This window comes from Schistocerca nitens, chromosome 12, assembly GCF_023898315.1.
Source record: "Schistocerca nitens isolate TAMUIC-IGC-003100 chromosome 12, iqSchNite1.1, whole genome shotgun sequence".
Lineage (NCBI taxonomy): Eukaryota > Metazoa > Arthropoda > Insecta > Orthoptera > Acrididae > Schistocerca > Schistocerca nitens.
This window is the reverse complement of record NC_064625.1, coordinates 158,327,658-158,350,286: the sequence shown is the minus strand read 5'-3', so window position 1 is coordinate 158,350,286 and position 22,629 is coordinate 158,327,658.

Here is a 22,629-nt window from a genome sequence, read left to right as displayed (position 1 = left end):
AGATTTATCACTGTCACATCCTCAAGCTTTCTCCGGCCAGTTCACCACAAGCGATACGCCATTATCTGTCGACATAAAGTGTTTCACAGTACTACTGCTGGCAGCTCCTCGGTTTGCAGATGTATTTCGCGTGTTGACGAGGCATTTGGCAACCTTAAGAGAGTCATAGTTACTCCTGCCACTTGCTCCCCGTTCTACCACAGTCACATCTACAAGCTTACTCTGGCCAGTTCACCAGAAGCGATACGCCATTATTTGTTGACCTTAAGACTTTCACAGTACTCCTTGCGGGAGCTCCTCGGGATTGCCAATGTAATTCGCCTTTTGACGAGGCATTTGGCTACCCTAAGAGAGTCATAGTTACTCCTGCCAGTTGCTCCCCGTTTTACCACAGTCACATCTACAAGCTTACTCTGGCCGTTCACCAGAAGCGATACGCCATTATTTGTTGACCTTAAGACTTTCACAGTACTCCTTCCGGGAGCTCATCGAGAATGCCGATGTTTTTCGCATGTTGACGAGGCATTTTTCTACCTTAAGAGAATCATTGTTACACCTGCCAAATGCTCGCCGTTAACCACAGAAACATTTTCAAGCTTCCTCTGGCCCAGTTCACCTGAAGCGGTACACCATTATTTGTCGGCTTTGAGACCTTCACTGTTCTCCTGCCGGGAGCACCTCGAGTTTGCCGATGTATTTCGCCTATTGACGAGGCATTTGGCTACCTTAAGAGAGTCATAGTTACTCCTACCACTTGCACCCAGATTTATCACTGTTACATCCTCAAGCTTTCTCCGGCCAGTTCACCACAAGCGATACGCCATTATCTGTCGACATAAAGTGTTTCACAGTACTACTGCTGGCAGCTCCTCGGTTTGCAGATGTATTTCGCGTGTTGACGAGGCATTTGGCAACCTTAAGAGAGTCATAGTTACTCCTGCCACTTGCTCCCCGTTCTACCACAGTCACATCTACAAGCTTACTCTGGCCAGTTCACCAGAAGCGATACGCCATTATTTGTTGACCTTAAGACTTTCACAGTACTCCTTGCGGGAGCTCCTCGGGATTGCCAATGTAATTCGCCTTTTGACGAGGCATTTGGCTACTCTAAGAGAGTCATAGCTACTCCTGCCAGTTGCTCCCCGTTTTACCACAGTCACATCTACAAGCTTACTCTGGCCGTTCACCAGAAGCGATACGCCATTATTTGTTGACCTTAAGACTTTCACAGTACTCCTTCCGGGAGTTCATCGAGAATGCCGATGTTTTTCGCCTGTTGACGAGGCATTTTTCTACCTTAAGAGAGTCATTGTTACACCTGCCAAATGCTCGCCGTTAGCCACAGCCACATTTTCAAGCTTCCTCTGGCCCAGTTCACCTGAAGCGGTACACCATTATTTGTCGGCTTTGAGACCTTCACTGTACTCCTGCCGGGAGCACCTCCAGTTTGCACCTTGCACCCAGATTTATCACTGTCACATCCTCAAGCTTTCTCCGGCCAGTTCACCACAAGCGATACGCCATTATCTGTCGACATAAAGTGTTCCACAGTACTACTGCTGGCAGCTCCTCGGTTTGCAGATGTATTTCGCATGTTGACGAGGCATTTGGCTACCTTAAGAGAGTCATAGTTACTCCTGCCACTTGCTCCCCGTTCTACCACAGTCACATCTACAAGCTTAATCTGGCCAGTTCACCAGAAGCGATACGCCATTATTTGTTGACCTTAAGACTTTCACAGTACTCCTTGCGGGAGCTCCTCGGGATTGCCAATGTAATTCGCCTTTTGACGAGGCATTTGGCTACCCTAAGAGAGTCATAGTTACTCCTGCCAGTTGCTCCCCGTTTTACCACAGTCACATCTACAAGCTTACTCTGGCCGTTCACCAGAAGCGATACGCCATTATTTGTTGACCTTAAGACTTTTACAGTACTCCTTCCGGGAGCTCATCGAGAATGCCGATGTTTTTCGCATGTTGACGAGGCATTTTTCTACCTTAAGAGAATCATTGTTACACCTGCCAAATGCTCGCCGTTAACCACAGCCACATTTTCAAGCTTCCTCTGGCCCAGTTCACCTGAAGCGGTACACCATTATTTGTCGGCTTTGAGACCTTCACTGTACTCCTGCCGGGAGCACCTCGAGTTTGCCGATGTATTTCGCCTATTGACGAGGCATTTGGCTACCTTAAGAGTGTCATAGTTACTCCTACCACTTGCACCCAGATTTAACACTGTCACATCCTCAAGCTTTCTCCGGCCAGTTCACGACAAGCGATACGCCATTATCTGTCGACATAAAGTGTTTCACAGTACTACTGCTGGCAGCTCCTCGGTTTGCAGATGTATTTCGCGTGTTGACGAGGCATTTGGCTACCTAAAGAGAGTCATAGTTACTCCTGCCACTTGCTCCCCGTTCTACCACAGTCACATCTACAAGCTTACTCTGTCCAGTTCACCAGAAGCGATACGCCATTATTTGTTGACCTTAAGACTTTCACAGTACTCCTTGCGGGAGCTCCTCGGGATTGCCAATGTAATTCGCCTTTTGACGAGGCATTTGGCTACCCTAAGAGAGTCATAGTTACTCCTGCCAGTTGCTCCCCGTTTTACCACAGTCACATCTACAAGCTTACTCTGGCCGTTCACCAGAAGTGATACGCCATTATTTGTTGACCTTAAGACTTTCACAGTACTCCTTCCGGGAGCTCATCGAGAATGCCGATGTTTTTCGCATGTTGACGAGGCATTTTTCTACCTTAAGAGAATCATTGTTACACCTGCCAAATGCTCGCCGTTAACCACAGAAACATTTTCAAGCTTCCTCTGGCCCAGTTCACCTGAAGCGGTACACCATTATTTGTCGGCTTTGAGTCCTTCACTGTACTCCTGCCGGGAGCACCTCGAGTTTGCCGATGTATTTCGCCTATTGACGAGGCATTTGGCTACCTTAAGAGAGTCATAGTTACTCCTACCACTTGCACCCAGATTTATCACTGTCACATCCTCAAGCTTTCTCCGGCCAGTTCATCACAAGCGATACGCCATTATCTGTCGACATAAAGTATTTCACAGTACTACTGCTGGCAGCTCCTCGGTTTGCAGATGTATTTCGCGTGTTGACGAGGCATTTGGCTACCTTAAGAGAGTCATAGTTACTCCTGCCACTTGCTCCCCGTTCTACCACAGTCACATCTACAAGCTTACTCTGGCCAGTTCACCAGAAGCGATACGCCATTATTTGTTGACCTTAAGACTTTCACAGTACTCCTTGCGGGAGCTCCTCGGGATTGCCAATGTAATTCGCCTTTTGACGAGGCATTTGGCTACCCTAAGAGAGTCATAGTTACTCCTGCCAGTTGCTCCCCGTTTTACCACAGTCACATCTACAAGCTTACTCTGGCCGTTCACCAGAAGCGATACGCCATTATTTGTTGACCTTAAGACTTTCACAGTACTCCTTCCGGGAGCTCATCGAGAATGCCGATGTTTTTCGCATGTTGACGAGGCATTTTTCTACCTTAAGAGAATCATTGTTACACCTGCCAAATGCTCGCCGTTAACCACAGCCACATTTTCAAGCTTCCTCTGGCCCAGTTCACCTGAAGCGGTACACCATTATTTGTCGGCTTTGAGACCTTCACTGTACTCCTGCCGGGAGCACCTCGAGTTTGCCGATGTATTTCGCCTATTGACGAGGCATTTGGCTACCTTAAGAGTGTCATAGTTACTCCTACCACTTGCACCCAGATTTAACACTGTCACATCCTCAAGCTTTCTCCGGCCAGTTCACGACAAGCGATACGCCATTATCTGTCGACATAAAGTGTTTCACAGTACTACTGCTGGCAGCTCCTCGGTTTGCAGATGTATTTCGCGTGTTGACGAGGCATTTGGCTACCTAAAGAGAGTCATAGTTACTCCTGCCACTTGCTCCCCGTTCTACCACAGTCACATCTACAAGCTTACTCTGGCCAGTTCACCAGAAGCGATACGCCATTATTTGTTGACCTTAAGACTTTCACAGTACTCCTTGCGGGAGCTCCTCGGGATTGCCAATGTAATTCGCCTTTTGACGAGGCATTTGGCTACCCTAAGAGAGTCATAGTTACTCCTGCCAGTTGCTCCCCGTTTTACCACAGTCACATCTACAAGCTTACTCTGGCCGTTCACCAGAAGTGATACGCCATTATTTGTTGACCTTAAGACTTTCACAGTACTCCTTCCGGGAGCTCATCGAGAATGCCGATGTTTTTCGCATGTTGACGAGGCATTTTTCTACCTTAAGAGAATCATTGTTACACCTGCCAAATGCTCGCCGTTAACCACAGAAACATTTTCAAGCTTCCTCTGGCCCAGTTCACCTGAAGCGGTACACCATTATTTGTCGGCTTTGAGACCTTCACTGTACTCCTGCCGGGAGCACCTCGAGTTTGCCGATGTATTTCGCCTATTGACGAGGCATTTGGCTACCTTAAGAGAGTCATAGTTACTCCTACCACTTGCACCCAGATTTATCACTGTCACATCCTCAAGCTTTCTCCGGCCAGTTCATCACAAGCGATACGCCATTATCTGTCGACATAAAGTATTTCACAGTACTACTGCTGGCAGCTCCTCGGTTTGCAGATGTATTTCGCGTGTTGACGAGGCATTTGGCTACCTTAAGAGAGTCATAGTTACTCCTGCCACTTGCTCCCCGTTCTACCACAGTCACATCTACAAGCTTACTCTGTCCAGTTCACCAGAAGCGATACGCCATTATTTGTTGACCTTAAGACTTTCACAGTACTCCTTGCGGGAGCTCCTCGGGATTGCCAATGTAATTCGCCTTTTGACGAGGCATTTGGCTACCCTAAGAGAGTCATAGTTACTCCTGCCAGTTGCTCCCCGTTTTACCACAGTCACATCTACAAGCTTACTCTGGCCGTTCACCAGAAGTGATACGCCATTATTTGTTGACCTTAAGACTTTCACAGTACTCCTTCCGGGAGCTCATCGAGAATGCCGATGTTTTTCGCATGTTGACGAGGCATTTTTCTACCTTAAGAGAATCATTGTTACACCTGCCAAATGCTCGCCGTTAACCACAGAAACATTTTCAAGCTTCCTCTGGCCCAGTTCACCTGAAGCGGTACACCATTATTTGTCGGCTTTGAGTCCTTCACTGTACTCCTGCCGGGAGCACCTCGAGTTTGCCGATGTATTTCGCCTATTGACGAGGCATTTGGCTACCTTAAGAGAGTCATAGTTACTCCTACCACTTGCACCCAGATTTATCACTGTCACATCCTCAAGCTTTCTCCGGCCAGTTCATCACAAGCGATACGCCATTATCTGTCGACATAAAGTATTTCACAGTACTACTGCTGGCAGCTCCTCGGTTTGCAGATGTATTTCGCGTGTTGACGAGGCATTTGGCTACCTTAAGAGAGTCATAGTTACTCCTGCCACTTGCTCCCCGTTCTACCACAGTCACATCTACAAGCTTACTCTGTCCAGTTCACCAGAAGCGATACGCCATTATTTGTTGACCTTAAGACTTTCACAGTACTCCTTGCGGGAGCTCCTCGGGATTGCCAATGTAATTCGCCTTTTGACGAGGCATTTGGCTACCCTAAGAGAGTCATAGTTACTCCTGCCAGTTGCTCCCCGTTTTACCACAGTCACATCTACAAGCTTACTCTGGCCGTTCACCAGAAGTGATACGCCATTATTTGTTGACCTTAAGACTTTCACAGTACTCCTTCCGGGAGCTCATCGAGAATGCCGATGTTTTTCGCATGTTGACGAGGCATTTTTCTACCTTAAGAGAATCATTGTTACACCTGCCAAATGCTCGCCGTTAACCACAGAAACATTTTCAAGCTTCCTCTGGCCCAGTTCACCTGAAGCGGTACACCATTATTTGTCGGCTTTGAGTCCTTCACTGTACTCCTGCCGGGAGCACCTCGAGTTTGCCGATGTATTTCGCCTATTGACGAGGCATTTGGCTACCTTAAGAGAGTCATAGTTACTCCTACCACTTGCACCCAGATTTATCACTGTCACATCCTCAAGCTTTCTCCGGCCAGTTCATCACAAGCGATACGCCATTATCTGTCGACATAAAGTATTTCACAGTACTACTGCTGGCAGCTCCTCGGTTTGCAGATGTATTTCGCGTGTTGACGAGGCATTTGGCTACCTTAAGAGAGTCATAGTTACTCCTGCCACTTGCTCCCCGTTCTACCACAGTCACATCTACAAGCTTACTCTGGCCAGTTCACCAGAAGCGATACGCCATTATTTGTTGACCTTAAGACTTTCACAGTACTCCTTGCGGGAGCTCCTCGGGATTGCCAATGTAATTCGCCTTTTGACGAGGCATTTGGCTACCCTAAGAGAGTCATAGTTACTCCTGCCAGTTGCTCCCCGTTTTACCACAGTCACATCTACAAGCTTACTCTGGCCGTTCACCAGAAGCGATACGCCATTATTTGTTGACCTTAAGACTTTCACAGTACTCCTTCCGGGAGCTCATCGAGAATGCCGATGTTTTTCGCATGTTGACGAGGCATTTTTCTACCTTAAGAGAATCATTGTTACACCTGCCAAATGCTCGCCGTTAACCACAGCCACATTTTCAAGCTTCCTCTGGCCCAGTTCACCTGAAGCGGTACACCATTATTTGTCGGCTTTGAGACCTTCACTGTACTCCTGCCGGGAGCACCTCGAGTTTGCCGATGTATTTCGCCTATTGACGAGGCATTTGGCTACCTTAAGAGTGTCATAGTTACTCCTACCACTTGCACCCAGATTTAACACTGTCACATCCTCAAGCTTTCTCCGGCCAGTTCACGACAAGCGATACGCCATTATCTGTCGACATAAAGTGTTTCACAGTACTACTGCTGGCAGCTCCTCGGTTTGCAGATGTATTTCGCGTGTTGACGAGGCATTTGGCTACCTAAAGAGAGTCATAGTTACTCCTGCCACTTGCTCCCCGTTCTACCACAGTCACATCTACAAGCTTACTCTGGCCAGTTCACCAGAAGCGATACGCCATTATTTGTTGACCTTAAGACTTTCACAGTACTCCTTGCGGGAGCTCCTCGGGATTGCCAATGTAATTCGCCTTTTGACGAGGCATTTGGCTACCCTAAGAGAGTCATAGTTACTCCTGCCAGTTGCTCCCCGTTTTACCACAGTCACATCTACAAGCTTACTCTGGCCGTTCACCAGAAGTGATACGCCATTATTTGTTGACCTTAAGACTTTCACAGTACTCCTTCCGGGAGCTCATCGAGAATGCCGATGTTTTTCGCATGTTGACGAGGCATTTTTCTACCTTAAGAGAATCATTGTTACACCTGCCAAATGCTCGCCGTTAACCACAGAAACATTTTCAAGCTTCCTCTGGCCCAGTTCACCTGAAGCGGTACACCATTATTTGTCGGCTTTGAGACCTTCACTGTACTCCTGCCGGGAGCACCTCGAGTTTGCCGATGTATTTCGCCTATTGACGAGGCATTTGGCTACCTTAAGAGAGTCATAGTTACTCCTACCACTTGCACCCAGATTTATCACTGTCACATCCTCAAGCTTTCTCCGGCCAGTTCATCACAAGCGATACGCCATTATCTGTCGACATAAAGTATTTCACAGTACTACTGCTGGCAGCTCCTCGGTTTGCAGATGTATTTCGCGTGTTGACGAGGCATTTGGCTACCTTAAGAGAGTCATAGTTACTCCTGCCACTTGCTCCCCGTTCTACCACAGTCACATCTACAAGCTTACTCTGGCCAGTTCACCAGAAGCGATACGCCATTATTTGTTGACCTTAAGACTTTCACAGTACTCCTTGCGGGAGCTCCTCGGGATTGCCAATGTAATTCGCCTTTTGACGAGGCATTTGGCTACTCTACGAGAGTCATAGTTACTCCTGCCAGTTGCTCCCCGTTTTACCACAGTCACATCTACAAGCTTACTCTGGCCGTTCACCAGAAGCGATACGCCATTATTTGTTGACCTTAAGACTTTCACAGTACTCCTTCCGGGAGCTCATCGTGAATGCCGATGTTTTTCGCCTGTTGACGAGGCATTTTTCTACCTTAAGAGAGTCATTGTTACACCTGCCAAATGTTCGCCGTTAGCCACAGCCACATTTTCAAGCTTCCTCTGGCCCAGTTCACCTGAAGCGGTACACCATTATTTGTCGGCTTTGAGACCTTCACTGTACTCCTGCCGGGAGCACCTCGAGTTTGCCGATGTATTTCGCCTATTGACGAGGCATTTGGCTACCTTAAGAGAGTCATAGTTACTCCTACCACTTGCACCCAGATTTATCACTGTCACATCCTCAAGCTTTCTCCGGCCAGTTCACCACAAGCGATACGCCATTATCTGTCGACATAAAGTGTTTCACAGTACTACTGCTGGCAGCTCCTCGGTTTGCAGATGTATTTCGCGTGTTGACGAGGCATTTGGCTACCTTAAGAGAGTCATAGTTACTCCTGCCACTTGCTCCCCGTTCTACCACAGTCACATCTACAAGCTTACTCTGGCCAGTTCACCAGAAGCGATACGCCATTATTTGTTGACCTTAAGACTTTCACAGTACTCCTTGCGGGAGCTCCTCGGGATTGCCAATGTAATTCGCCTTTTGACGAGGCATTTGGCTACTCTACGAGAGTCATAGTTACTCCTGCCAGTTGCTCCCCGTTTTACCACAGTCACATCTACAAGCTTACTCTGGCCGTTCACCAGAAGCGATACGCCATTATTTGTTGACCTTAAGACTTTCACAGTACTCCTTCCGGGAGCTCATCGTGAATGCCGATGTTTTTCGCCTGTTGACGAGGCATTTTTCTACCTTAAGAGAGTCATTGTTACACCTGCCAAATGCTCGCCGTTAGCCACAGCCACATTTTCAAGCTTCCTCTGGCCCAGTTCACCTGAAGCGGTACACCATTATTTGTCGGCTTTGAGACCTTCACTGTACTCCTGCCGGGAGCACCTCGAGTTTGCCGATGTATTTCGCCTATTGACGAGGCATTTGGCTACCTTAAGAGAGTCATAGTTACTCCTACCACTTGCACCCAGATTTATCACTGTCACATCCTCAAGCTTTCTCCGGCCAGTTCACCACAAGCGATACGCCATTATCTGTCGACATAAAGTGTTTCACAGTACTACTGCTGGCAGCTCCTCGGTTTGCAGATGTATTTCGCGTGTTGACGAGGCATTTGGCAACCTTAAGAGAATCATAGTTACTCCTGCCACTTGCTCCCCGTTCTACCACAGTCACATCTACAAGCTTACTCTGGCCAGTTCACCAGAAGCGATACGCCATTATTTGTTGACCTTAAGACTTTCACAGTACTCCTTGCGGGAGCTCCTCGGGATTGCCAATGTAATTCGCCTTTTGACGAGGCATTTGGCTACCCTAAGAGAGTCATAGTTACTCCTGCCAGTTGCTCCCCGTTTTACCACAGTCACATCTACAAGCTTACTCTGGCCGTTCACCAGAAGCGATACGCCATTATTTGTTGACCTTAAGACTTTCACAGTACTCCTTCCGGGAGCTCATCGAGAATGCCGATGTTTTTCGCCTGTTGACGAGGCATTTTTCTACCTTAAGAGAGTCATTGTTACACCTGCCAAATGCTCGCCGTTAGCCACAGCCACATTTTCAAGCTTCCTCTGGCCCAGTTCACCTGAAGCGGTACACCATTATTTGTCGGCTTTGAGACCTTCACTGTACTCCTGCCGGGAGCACCTCCAGTTTGCACCTTGCACCCAGATTTATCACTGTCACATCCTCAAGCTTTCTCCGGCCAGTTCACCACAAGCGATACGCCATTATCTGTCGACATAAAGTGTTCCACAGTACTACTGCCGGCAGCTCCTCGGTTTGCAGATGTATTTCGCATGTTGACGAGGCATTTGGCAACCTTAAGAGAGTCATAGTTACTCCTGCCACTTGCTCCCCGTTCTACCACAGTCACATCTACAAGCTTACTCTGGCCAGTTCACCAGAAGCGATACGCCATTATTTGTTGACCTTAAGACTTTCACAGTACTCCTTGCGGGAGCTCCTCGGGATTGCCAATGTAATTCGCCTTTTGACGAGGCATTTGGCTACCCTAAGAGTGTCATAGTTACTCCTGCCAGTTGCTCCCCGTTTTACCACAGTCACATCTACAAGCTTACTCTGGCCGTTCACCAGAAGCGATACGCCATTATTTGTTGACCTTAAGACTTTCACAGTACTCCTTCCGGGAGCTCATCGAGAATGCCGATGTTTTTCGCATGTTGACGAGGCATTTTTCTACCTTAAGAGAATCATTGTTACACCTGCCAAATGCTCGCCGTTAACCACAGCCACATTTTCAAGCTTCCTCTGGCCCAGTTCACCTGAAGCGGTACACCATTATTTGTCGGCTTTGAGACCTTCACTGTACTCCTGCCGGGAGCACCTCGAGTTTGCCGATGTATTTCGCCTATTGACGAGGCATTTGGCTACCTTAAGAGTGTCATAGTTACTCCTACCACTTGCACCCAGATTTATCACTGTCACATCCTCAAGCTTTCTCCGGCCAGTTCACGACAAGCGATACGCCATTATCTGTCGACATAAAGTGTTTCACAGTACTACTGCTGGCAGCTCCTCGGTTTGCAGATGTATTTCGCGTGTTGACGAGGCATTTGGCTACCTAAAGAGAGTCATAGTTACTCCTGCCACTTGCTCCCCGTTCTACCACAGTCACATCTACAAGCTTACTCTGGCCAGTTCACCAGAAGCGATACGCCATTATTTGTTGACCTTAAGACTTTCACAGTACTCCTTGCGGGAGCTCCTCGGGATTGCCAATGTAATTCGCCTTTTGACGAGGCATTTGGCTACCCTAAGAGAGTCATAGTTACTCCTGCCAGTTGCTCCCCGTTTTACCACAGTCACATCTACAAGCTTACTCTGGCCGTTCACCAGAAGTGATACGCCATTATTTGTTGACCTTAAGACTTTCACAGTACTCCTTCCGGGAGCTCATCGAGAATGCCGATGTTTTTCGCATGTTGACGAGGCATTTTTCTACCTTAAGAGAATCATTGTTACACCTGCCAAATGCTCGCCGTTAACCACAGAAACATTTTCAAGCTTCCTCTGGCCCAGTTCACCTGAAGCGGTACACCATTATTTGTCGGCTTTGAGACCTTCACTGTACTCCTGCCGGGAGCACCTCGAGTTTGCCGATGTATTTCGCCTATTGACGAGGCATTTGGCTACCTTAAGAGAGTCATAGTTACTCCTACCACTTGCACCCAGATTTATCACTGTCACATCCTCAAGCTTTCTCCGGCCAGTTCATCACAAGCGATACGCCATTATCTGTCGACATAAAGTATTTCACAGTACTACTGCTGGCAGCTCCTCGGTTTGCAGATGTATTTCGCGTGTTGACGAGGCATTTGGCTACCTTAAGAGAGTCATAGTTACTCCTGCCACTTGCTCCCCGTTCTACCACAGTCACATCTACAAGCTTACTCTGGCCAGTTCACCAGAAGCGATACGCCATTATTTGTTGACCTTAAGACTTTCACAGTACTCCTTGCGGGAGCTCCTCGGGATCGCCAATGTAATTCGCCTTTTGACGAGGCATTTGGCTACTCTAAGAGAGTCATAGTTACTCCTGCCAGTTGCTCCCCGTTTTACCACAGTCACATCTACAAGCTTACTCTGGCCGTTCACCAGAAGCGATACGCCATTATTTGTTGACCTTAAGACTTTCACAGTACTCCTTCCGGGAGCTCATCGAGAATGCCGATGTTTTTCGCATGTTGACGAGGCATTTTTCTACCTTAAGAGAATCATTGTTACACCTGCCAAATGCTCGCCGTTAACCACAGAAACATTTTCAAGCTTCCTCTGGCCCAGTTCACCTGAAGCGGTACACCATTATTTGTCGGCTTTGAGACCTTCACTGTTCTCCTGCCGGGAGCACCTCGAGTTTGCCGATGTATTTCGCCTATTGACGAGGCATTTGGCTACCTTAAGAGAGTCATAGTTACTCCTACCACTTGCACCCAGATTTATCACTGTTACATCCTCAAGCTTTCTCCGGCCAGTTCACCACAAGCGATACGCCATTATCTGTCGACATAAAGTGTTTCACAGTACTACTGCTGGCAGCTCCTCGGTTTGCAGATGTATTTCGCGTGTTGACGAGGCATTTGGCAACCTTAAGAGAGTCATAGTTACTCCTGCCACTTGCTCCCCGTTCTACCACAGTCACATCTACAAGCTTACTCTGGCCAGTTCACCAGAAGCGATACGCCATTATTTGTTGACCTTAAGACTTTCACAGTACTCCTTGCGGGAGCTCCTCGGGATTGCCAATGTAATTCGCCTTTTGACGAGGCATTTGGCTACTCTAAGAGAGTCATAGTTACTCCTGCCAGTTGCTCCCCGTTTTACCACAGTCACATCTACAAGCTTACTCTGGCCGTTCACCAGAAGCGATACGCCATTATTTGTTGACCTTAAGACTTTCACAGTACTCCTTCCGGGAGCTCATCGAGAATGCCGATGTTTTTCGCCTGTTGACGAGGCATTTTTCTACCTTAAGAGAGTCATTGTTACACCTGCCAAATGCTCGCCGTTAGCCACAGCCACATTTTCAAGCTTCCTCTGGCCCAGTTCACCTGAAGCGGTACACTATTATTTGTCGGCTTTGAGACCTTCACTGTACTCCTGCCGGGAGCACCTCGAGTTTGCACCTTGCACCCAGATTTATCACTGTCACATCCACAAGCTTTCTCCGGCCAGTTCACCACAAGCGATACGCCATTATCTGTCGACATAAAGTATTTCACAGTACTACTGCTGGCAGCTCCTCGGTTAGCAGATGTATTTCGCGTGTTGACGAGGCATTTGGCTACCTTAAGAGAGTCATAGTTACTCCTGCCACTTGCTCCCCGTTCTACCACAGTCACATCTACAAGCTTACTCTGGCCAGTTCACCAGAAGCGATACGCCATTATTTGTTGACCTTAAGACTTTCACAGTACTCCTTCCGGGAGCTCATCGAGAATGCCGATGTTTTTCGCATGTTGACGAGGCATTTTTCTACCTTAAGAGAATCATTGTTACACCTGCCAAATGCTCGCCGTTAACCACAGAAACATTTTCAAGCTTCCTCTGGCCCAGTTCACCTGAAGCGGTACACCATTATTTGTCGGCTTTGAGACCTTCACTGTACTCCTGCCGGGAGCACCTCGAGTTTGCCGATGTATTTCGCCTATTGACGAGGCATTTGGCTACCTTAAGAGAGTCATAGTTACTCCTACCACTTGCACCCAGATTTATCACTGTCACATCCTCAAGCTTTCTCCGGCCAGTTCACCACAAGCGATACGCCATTATCTGTCGACATAAAGTGTTTCACAGTACTACTGCTGGCAGCTCCTCGGTTTGCAGATGTATTTCGCGTGTTGACGAGGCATTTGGCTACCTTAAGAGAGTCATAGTTACTCCTGCCACTTGCTCCCCGTTCTACCACAGTCACATCTACAAGCTTACTCTGGCCAGTTCACCAGAAGCGATACGCCATTATTTGTTGACCTTAAGACTTTCACAGTACTCCTTGCGGGAGCTCCTCGGGATTGCCAATGTAATTCGCCTTTTGACGAGGCATTTGGCTACTCTACGAGAGTCATAGTTACTCCTGCCAGTTGCTCCCCGTTTTACCACAGTCACATCTACAAGCTTACTCTGGCCGTTCACCAGAAGCGATACGCCATTATTTGTTGACCTTAAGACTTTCACAGTACTCCTTCCGGGAGCTCATCGTGAATGCCGATGTTTTTCGCCTGTTGACGAGGCATTTTTCTACCTTAAGAGAGTCATTGTTACACCTGCCAAATGCTCGCCGTTAGCCACAGCCACATTTTCAAGCTTCCTCTGGCCCAGTTCACCTGAAGCGGTACACCATTATTTGTCGGCTTTGAGACCTTCACTGTTCTCCTGCCGGGAGCACCTCGAGTTTGCCGATGTATTTCGCCTATTGACGAGGCATTTGGCTACCTTAAGAGAGTCATAGTTACTCCTACCACTTGCACCCAGATTTATCACTGTTACATCCTCAAGCTTTCTCCAGCCAGTTCACCACAGGCGATACGCCATTATCTGTCGACATAAAGTATTTCACAGTACTACTGCTGGCAGCTCCTCGGTTTGCAGATGTATTTCGCGTGTTGACGAGGCATTTGGCAACCTTAAGAGAGTCATAGTTACTCCTGCCACTTGCTCCCCGTTCTACCACAGTCACATCTACAAGCTTACTCTGGCCAGTTCACCAGAAGCGATACGCCATTATTTGTTGACCTTAAGACTTTCACAGTACTCCTTGCGGGAGCTCCTCGGGATTGCCAATGTAATTCGCCTTTTGACGAGGCATTTGGCTACTCTAAGAGAGTCATAGTTACTCCTGCCAGTTGCTCCCCGTTTTACCACAGTCACATCTACAAGCTTACTCTGGCCGTTCACCAGAAGCGATACGCCATTATTTGTTGACCTTAAGACTTTCACAGTACTCCTTCCGGGAGCTCATCGAGAATGCCGATGTTTTTCGCCTGTTGACGAGGCATTTCTCTACCTTAAGAGAGTCATTGTTACACCTGCCAAATGCTTGCCGTTAGCCACAGCCACATTTTCAAGCTTCCTCTGGCCCAGTTCACCTGAAGCGGTACACCATTATTTGCCGGCTTTGAGACCTTCACTGTACTCCTGCCGGGAGCACCTCCAGTTTGCACCTTGCACCCAGATTTATCACTGTCACATCCTCAAGCTTTCTCCGGCCAGTTCACCACAAGCGATACGCCATTATCTGTCGACATAAAGTGTTCCACAGTACTACTGCTGGCAGCTCCTCGGTTTGCAGATGTATTTCGCATGTTGACGAGGCATTTGGCTACCTTAAGAGAGTCATAGTTACTCCTGCCACTTGCTCCCCGTTCTACCACAGTCACATCTACAAGCTTACTCTGGCCAGTTCACCAGAAGCGATATGCCATTATTTGTTGACCTTAAGACTTTCACAGTACTCCTTGCGGGAGCTCCTCGGGATTGCCAATGTAATTCGCCTTTTGACGAGGCATTTGGCTACCCTAAGAGAGTCATAGTTACTCCTGCCAGTTGCTCCCCGTTTTACCACAGTCACATCTACAAGCTTACTCTGGCCGTTCACCAGAAGCGATACGCCATTATTTGTTGACCTTAAGACTTTCACAGCACTCCTTGCGGGAGCTCCTCGGGATTTCCAATGTAATTCGCCTTTTGACGAGGCATTTGGCTACCCTAAGAGAGTCATAGTTACTCCTGCCAGTTGCTCCCCGTTTTACCACAGTCACATCTACAAGCTTACTCTGGCCGTTCACCAGAAGCGATACGCCATTATTTGTTGACCTTAAGACTTTCACAGCACTCCTTCCGGGAGCTCATCGAGAATGCCGATGTTTTTCGCATGTTGACGAGGCATTTTTCTACCTTAAGAGAATCATTGTTACACCTGCCAAATGCTCGCCGTTAACCACAGCCACATTTTCAAGCTTCCTCTGGCCCAGTTCACCTGAAGCGGTACACCATTATTTGTCGGCTTTGAGACCTTCACTGTTCTCCTGCCGGGAGCACCTCGAGTTTGCCGATGTATTTCGCCTATTGACGAGGCATTTGGCTTCCTTAAGAGAGTCATAGTTACTCCTACCACTTGCACCCAGATTTATCACTGTTACATCCTCAAGCTTTCTCCGGCCAGTTCACCACAAGCGATACGCCATTATCTGTCGACATAAAGTATTTCACAGTACTACTGCTGGCAGCTCCTCGGTTTGCAGATGTATTTCGCGTGTTGACGAGGCATTTGGCAACCTTAAGAGAGTCATAGTTACTCCTGCCACTTGCTCCCCGTTCTACCACAGTCACATCTACAAGCTTACTCTGGCCAGTTCACCAGAAGCGATACGCCATTATTTGTTGACCTTAAGACTTTCACAGTACTCCTTGCGGGAGCTCCTCGGGATTGCCAATGTAATTCGCCTTTTGACGAGGCATTTGGCTACTCTAAGAGAGTCATAGTTACTCCTGCCAGTTGCTCCCCGTTTTACCACAGTCACATCTACAAGCTTACTATGGCCGTTCACCAGAAGCGATACGCCATTATTTGTTGACCTTAAGACTTTCACAGTACTCCTTCCGGGAGCTCATCGAGAATGCCGATGTTTTTCGCCTGTTGACGAGGCATTTCTCTACCTTAAGAGAGTCATTGTTACACCTGCCAAATGCTTGCCGTTAGCCACAGCCACATTTTCAAGCTTCCTCTGGCCCAGTTCACCTGAAGCGGTACACCATTATTTGCCGGCTTTGAGACCTTCACTGTACTCCTGCCGGGAGCACCTCCAGTTTGCACCTTGCACCCAGATTTATCACTGTCACATCCTCAAGCTTTCTCCGGCCAGTTCACCACAAGCGATACGCCATTATCTGTCGACATAAAGTGTTCCACAGTACTACTGCTGGCAGCTCCTCGGTTTGCAGATGTATTTCGCATGTTGACGAGGCATTTGGCTACCTTAAGAGAGTCATAGTTACTCCTGCCACTTGCTCCCCGTTCTACCACAGTCACATCTACAAGCTTACTCTGGCCAGTTCACCAGAAGCGATATGCCATTATTTGTTGACCTTAAGACTTTCACAGTACTCCTTGCGGGAGCTCCTCGGGATTGCCAATGTAATTCGCCTTTTGACGAGGCATTTGGCTACCCTAAGAGAGTCATAGTTACTCCTGCCAGTTGCTCCCCGTTTTACCACAGTCACATCTACAAGCTTACTCTGGCCGTTCACCAGAAGCGATACGCCATTATTTGTTGACCTTAAGACTTTCACAGCACTCCTTCCGGGAGCTCATCGAGAATGCCGATGTTTTTCGCATGTTGACGAGGCATTTTTCTACCTTAAGAGAATCATTGTTACACCTGCCAAATGCTCGCCGTTAACCACAGCCACATTTTCAAGCTTCCTCTGGCCCAGTTCACCTGAAGCGGTACACCATTATTTGTCGGCTTTGAGACCTTCACTGTTCTCCTGCCGGGAGCACCTCGAGTTTGCCGATGTATTTCGCCTATTGACGAGGCATTTGGCTACCTTAAGAGAGTCATAGTTACTCCTACCACTTGCACCCAGATTTATCACTGTTACATCCTCAAGCTTTCTCCGGCCAGTTCACCACAAGCGATACGCCATTATCTGTCGACATAAAGTGTTTCACAGTACTACTGCTGGCAGCTCCTCGGTTTGCAGATGTATTTCGCGTGTTGACGAGGCATTTGGCAACCTTAAGAGAATCATAGTTACTCCTGCCACTTGCTCCCCGTTCTACCACAGTCACATCTACAAGCTTACTCTGGCCAGTTCACCAGAAGCGATACGCCATTATTTGTTGACCTTAAGACTTTCACAGTACTCCTTGCGGGAGCTCCTCGGGATTGCCAATGTAATTCGCCTTTTGACGAGGCATTTGGCTACCCTAAGAGAGTCATAGTTACTCCTGCCAGTTGCTCCCCGTTTTACCACAGTCACATCTACAAGCTTACTCTGGCCGTTCACCAGAAGCGATACGCCATTATTTGTTGACCTTAAGACTTTCACAGTACTCCTTCCGGGAGCTCATCGAGAATGCCGATGTTTTTCGCCTGTTGACGAGGCATTTTTCTACCTTAAGAGAGTCATTGTTACACCTGCCAAATGCTCGCCGTTAGCCACAGCCACATTTTCAAGCTTCCTCTGGCCCAGTTCACCTGAAGCGGTACACCATTATTTGTCGGCTTTGAGACCTTCACTGTACTCCTGCCGGGAGCACCTCCAGTTTGCACCTTGCACCCAGATTTATCACTGTCACATCCTCAAGCTTTCTCCGGCCAGTTCACCACAAGCGATACGCCATTATCTGTCGACATAAAGTGTTCCACAGTACTACTGCCGGCAGCTCCTCGGTTTGCAGATGTATTTCGCATGTTGACGAGGCATTTGGCAACCTTAAGAGAGTCATAGTTACTCCTGCCACTTGCTCCCCGTTCTACCACAGTCACATCTACAAGCTTACTCTGGCCAGTTCACCAGAAGCGATACGCCATTATTTGTTGACCTTAAGACTTTCACAGTACTCCTTGCGGGAGCTCCTCGGGATTGCCAATGTAATTCGCCTTTTGACGAGGCATTTGGCTACCCTAAGAGTGTCATAGTTACTCCTGCCAGTTGCTCCCCGTTTTACCACAGTCACATCTACAAGCTTACTCTGGCCGTTCACCAGAAGCGATACGCCATTATTTGTTGACCTTAAGACTTTCACAGTACTCCTTCCGGGAGCTCATCGAGAATGCCGATGTTTTTCGCATGTTGACGAGGCATTTTTCTACCTTAAGAGAATCATTGTTACACCTGCCAAATGCTCGCCGTTAACCACAGCCACATTTTCAAGCTTCCTCTGGCCCAGTTCACCTGAAGCGGTACACCATTATTTGTCGGCTTTGAGACCTTCACTGTACTCCTGCCGGGAGCACCTCGAGTTTGCCGATGTATTTCGCCTATTGACGAGGCATTTGGCTACCTTAAGAGTGTCATAGTTACTCCTACCACTTGCACCCAGATTTATCACTGTCACATCCTCAAGCTTTCTCCGGCCAGTTCACGACAAGCGATACGCCATTATCTGTCGACATAAAGTGTTTCACAGTACTACTGCTGGCAGCTCCTCGGTTTGCAGATGTATTTCGCGTGTTGACGAGGCATTTGGCTACCTAAAGAGAGTCATAGTTACTCCTGCCACTTGCTCCCCGTTCTACCACAGTCACATCTACAAGCTTACTCTGGCCAGTTCACCAGAAGCGATACGCCATTATTTGTTGACCTTAAGACTTTCACAGTACTCCTTGCGGGAGCTCCTCGGGATTGCCAATGTAATTCGCCTTTTGACGAGGCATTTGGCTACCCTAAGAGAGTCATAGTTACTCCTGCCAGTTGCTCCCCGTTTTACCACAGTCACATCTACAAGCTTACTCTGGCCGTTCACCAGAAGTGATACGCCATTATTTGTTGACCTTAAGACTTTCACAGTACTCCTTCCGGGAGCTCATCGAGAATGCCGATGTTTTTCGCATGTTGACGAGGCATTTTTCTACCTTAAGAGAATCATTGTTACACCTGCCAAATGCTCGCCGTTAACCACAGAAACATTTTCAAGCTTCCTCTGGCCCAGTTCACCTGAAGCGGTACACCATTATTTGTCGGCTTTGAGACCTTCACTGTACTCCTGCCGGGAGCACCTCGAGTTTGCCGATGTATTTCGCCTATTGACGAGGCATTTGGCTACCTTAAGAGAGTCATAGTTACTCCTACCACTTGCACCCAGATTTATCACTGTCACATCCTCAAGCTTTCTCCGGCCAGTTCATCACAAGCGATACGCCATTATCTGTCGACATAAAGTATTTCACAGTACTACTGCTGGCAGCTCCTCGGTTTGCAGATGTATTTCGCGTGTTGACGAGGCATTTGGCTACCTTAAGAGAGTCATAGTTACTCCTGCCACTTGCTCCCCGTTCTACCACAGTCACATCTACAAGCTTACTCTGGCCAGTTCACCAGAAGCGATACGCCATTATTTGTTGACCTTAAGACTTTCACAGTACTCCTTGCGGGAGCTCCTCGGGATCGCCAATGTAATTCGCCTTTTGACGAGGCATTTGGCTACTCTAAGAGAGTCATAGTTACTCCTGCCAGTTGCTCCCCGTTTTACCACAGTCACATCTACAAGCTTACTCTGGCCGTTCACCAGAAGCGATACGCCATTATTTGTTGACCTTAAGACTTTCACAGTACTCCTTCCGGGAGCTCATCGAGAATGCCGATGTTTTTCGCATGTTGACGAGGCATTTTTCTACCTTAAGAGAATCATTGTTACACCTGCCAAATGCTCGCCGTTAACCACAGAAACATTTTCAAGCTTCCTCTGGCCCAGTTCACCTGAAGCGGTACACCATTATTTGTCGGCTTTGAGACCTTCACTGTTCTCCTGCCGGGAGCACCTCGAGTTTGCCGATGTATTTCGCCTATTGACGAGGCATTTGGCTACCTTAAGAGAGTCATAGTTACTCCTACCACTTGCACCCAGATTTATCACTGTTACATCCTCAAGCTTTCTCCGGCCAGTTCACCACAAGCGATACGCCATTATCTGTCGACATAAAGTGTTTCACAGTACTACTGCTGGCAGCTCCTCGGTTTGCAGATGTATTTCGCGTGTTGACGAGGCATTTGGCAACCTTAAGAGAGTCATAGTTACTCCTGCCACTTGCTCCCCGTTCTACCACAGTCACATCTACAAGCTTACTCTGGCCAGTTCACCAGAAGCGATACGCCATTATTTGTTGACCTTAAGACTTTCACAGTACTCCTTGCGGGAGCTCCTCGGGATTGCCAATGTAATTCGCCTTTTGACGAGGCATTTGGCTACTCTAAGAGAGTCATAGTTACTCCTGCCAGTTGCTCCCCGTTTTACCACAGTCACATCTACAAGCTTACTCTGGCCGTTCACCAGAAGCGATACGCCATTATTTGTTGACCTTAAGACTTTCACAGTACTCCTTCCGGGAGCTCATCGAGAATGCCGATGTTTTTCGCCTGTTGACGAGGCATTTTTCTACCTTAAGAGAGTCATTGTTACACCTGCCAAATGCTCGCCGTTAGCCACAGCCACATTTTCAAGCTTCCTCTGGCCCAGTTCACCTGAAGCGGTACACTATTATTTGTCGGCTTTGAGACCTTCACTGTACTCCTGCCGGGAGCACCTCGAGTTTGCACCTTGCACCCAGATTTATCACTGTCACATCCACAAGCTTTCTCCGGCCAGTTCACCACAAGCGATACGCCATTATCTGTCGACATAAAGTATTTCACAGTACTACTGCTGGCAGCTCCTCGGTTAGCAGATGTATTTCGCGTGTTGACGAGGCATTTGGCTACCTTAAGAGAGTCATAGTTACTCCTGCCACTTGCTCCCCGTTCTACCACAGTCACATCTACAAGCTTACTCTGGCCAGTTCACCAGAAGCGATACGCCATTATTTGTTGACCTTAAGACTTTCACAGTACTCCTTCCGGGAGCTCATCGAGAATGCCGATGTTTTTCGCATGTTGACGAGGCATTTTTCTACCTTAAGAGAATCATTGTTACACCTGCCAAATGCTCGCCGTTAACCACAGAAACATTTTCAAGCTTCCTCTGGCCCAGTTCACCTGAAGCGGTACACCATTATTTGTCGGCTTTGAGACCTTCACTGTACTCCTGCCGGGAGCACCTCGAGTTTGCCGATGTATTTCGCCTATTGACGAGGCATTTGGCTACCTTAAGAGAGTCATAGTTACTCCTACCACTTGCACCCAGATTTATCACTGTCACATCCTCAAGCTTTCTCCGGCCAGTTCACCACAAGCGATACGCCATTATCTGTCGACATAAAGTGTTTCACAGTACTACTGCTGGCAGCTCCTCGGTTTGCAGATGTATTTCGCGTGTTGACGAGGCATTTGGCTACCTTAAGAGAGTCATAGTTACTCCTGCCACTTGCTCCCCGTTCTACCACAGTCACATCTACAAGCTTACTCTGGCCAGTTCACCAGAAGCGATACGCCATTATTTGTTGACCTTAAGACTTTCACAGTACTCCTTGCGGGAGCTCCTCGGGATTGCCAATGTAATTCGCCTTTTGACGAGGCATTTGGCTACTCTACGAGAGTCATAGTTACTCCTGCCAGTTGCTCCCCGTTTTACCACAGTCACATCTACAAGCTTACTCTGGCCGTTCACCAGAAGCGATACGCCATTATTTGTTGACCTTAAGACTTTCACAGTACTCCTTCCGGGAGCTCATCGTGAATGCCGATGTTTTTCGCCTGTTGACGAGGCATTTTTCTACCTTAAGAGAGTCATTGTTACACCTGCCAAATGCTCGCCGTTAGCCACAGCCACATTTTCAAGCTTCCTCTGGCCCAGTTCACCTGAAGCGGTACACCATTATTTGTCGGCTTTGAGACCTTCACTGTTCTCCTGCCGGGAGCACCTCGAGTTTGCCGATGTATTTCGCCTATTGACGAGGCATTTGGCTACCTTAAGAGAGTCATAGTTACTCCTACCACTTGCACCCAGATTTATCACTGTTACATCCTCAAGCTTTCTCCAGCCAGTTCACCACAGGCGATACGCCATTATCTGTCGACATAAAGTATTTCACAGTACTACTGCTGGCAGCTCCTCGGTTTGCAGATGTATTTCGCGTGTTGACGAGGCATTTGGCAACCTTAAGAGAGTCATAGTTACTCCTGCCACTTGCTCCCCGTTCTACCACAGTCACATCTACAAGCTTACTCTGGCCAGTTCACCAGAAGCGATACGCCATTATTTGTTGACCTTAAGACTTTCACAGTACTCCTTGCGGGAGCTCCTCGGGATTGCCAATGTAATTCGCCTTTTGACGAGGCATTTGGCTACTCTAAGAGAGTCATAGTTACTCCTGCCAGTTGCTCCCCGTTTTACCACA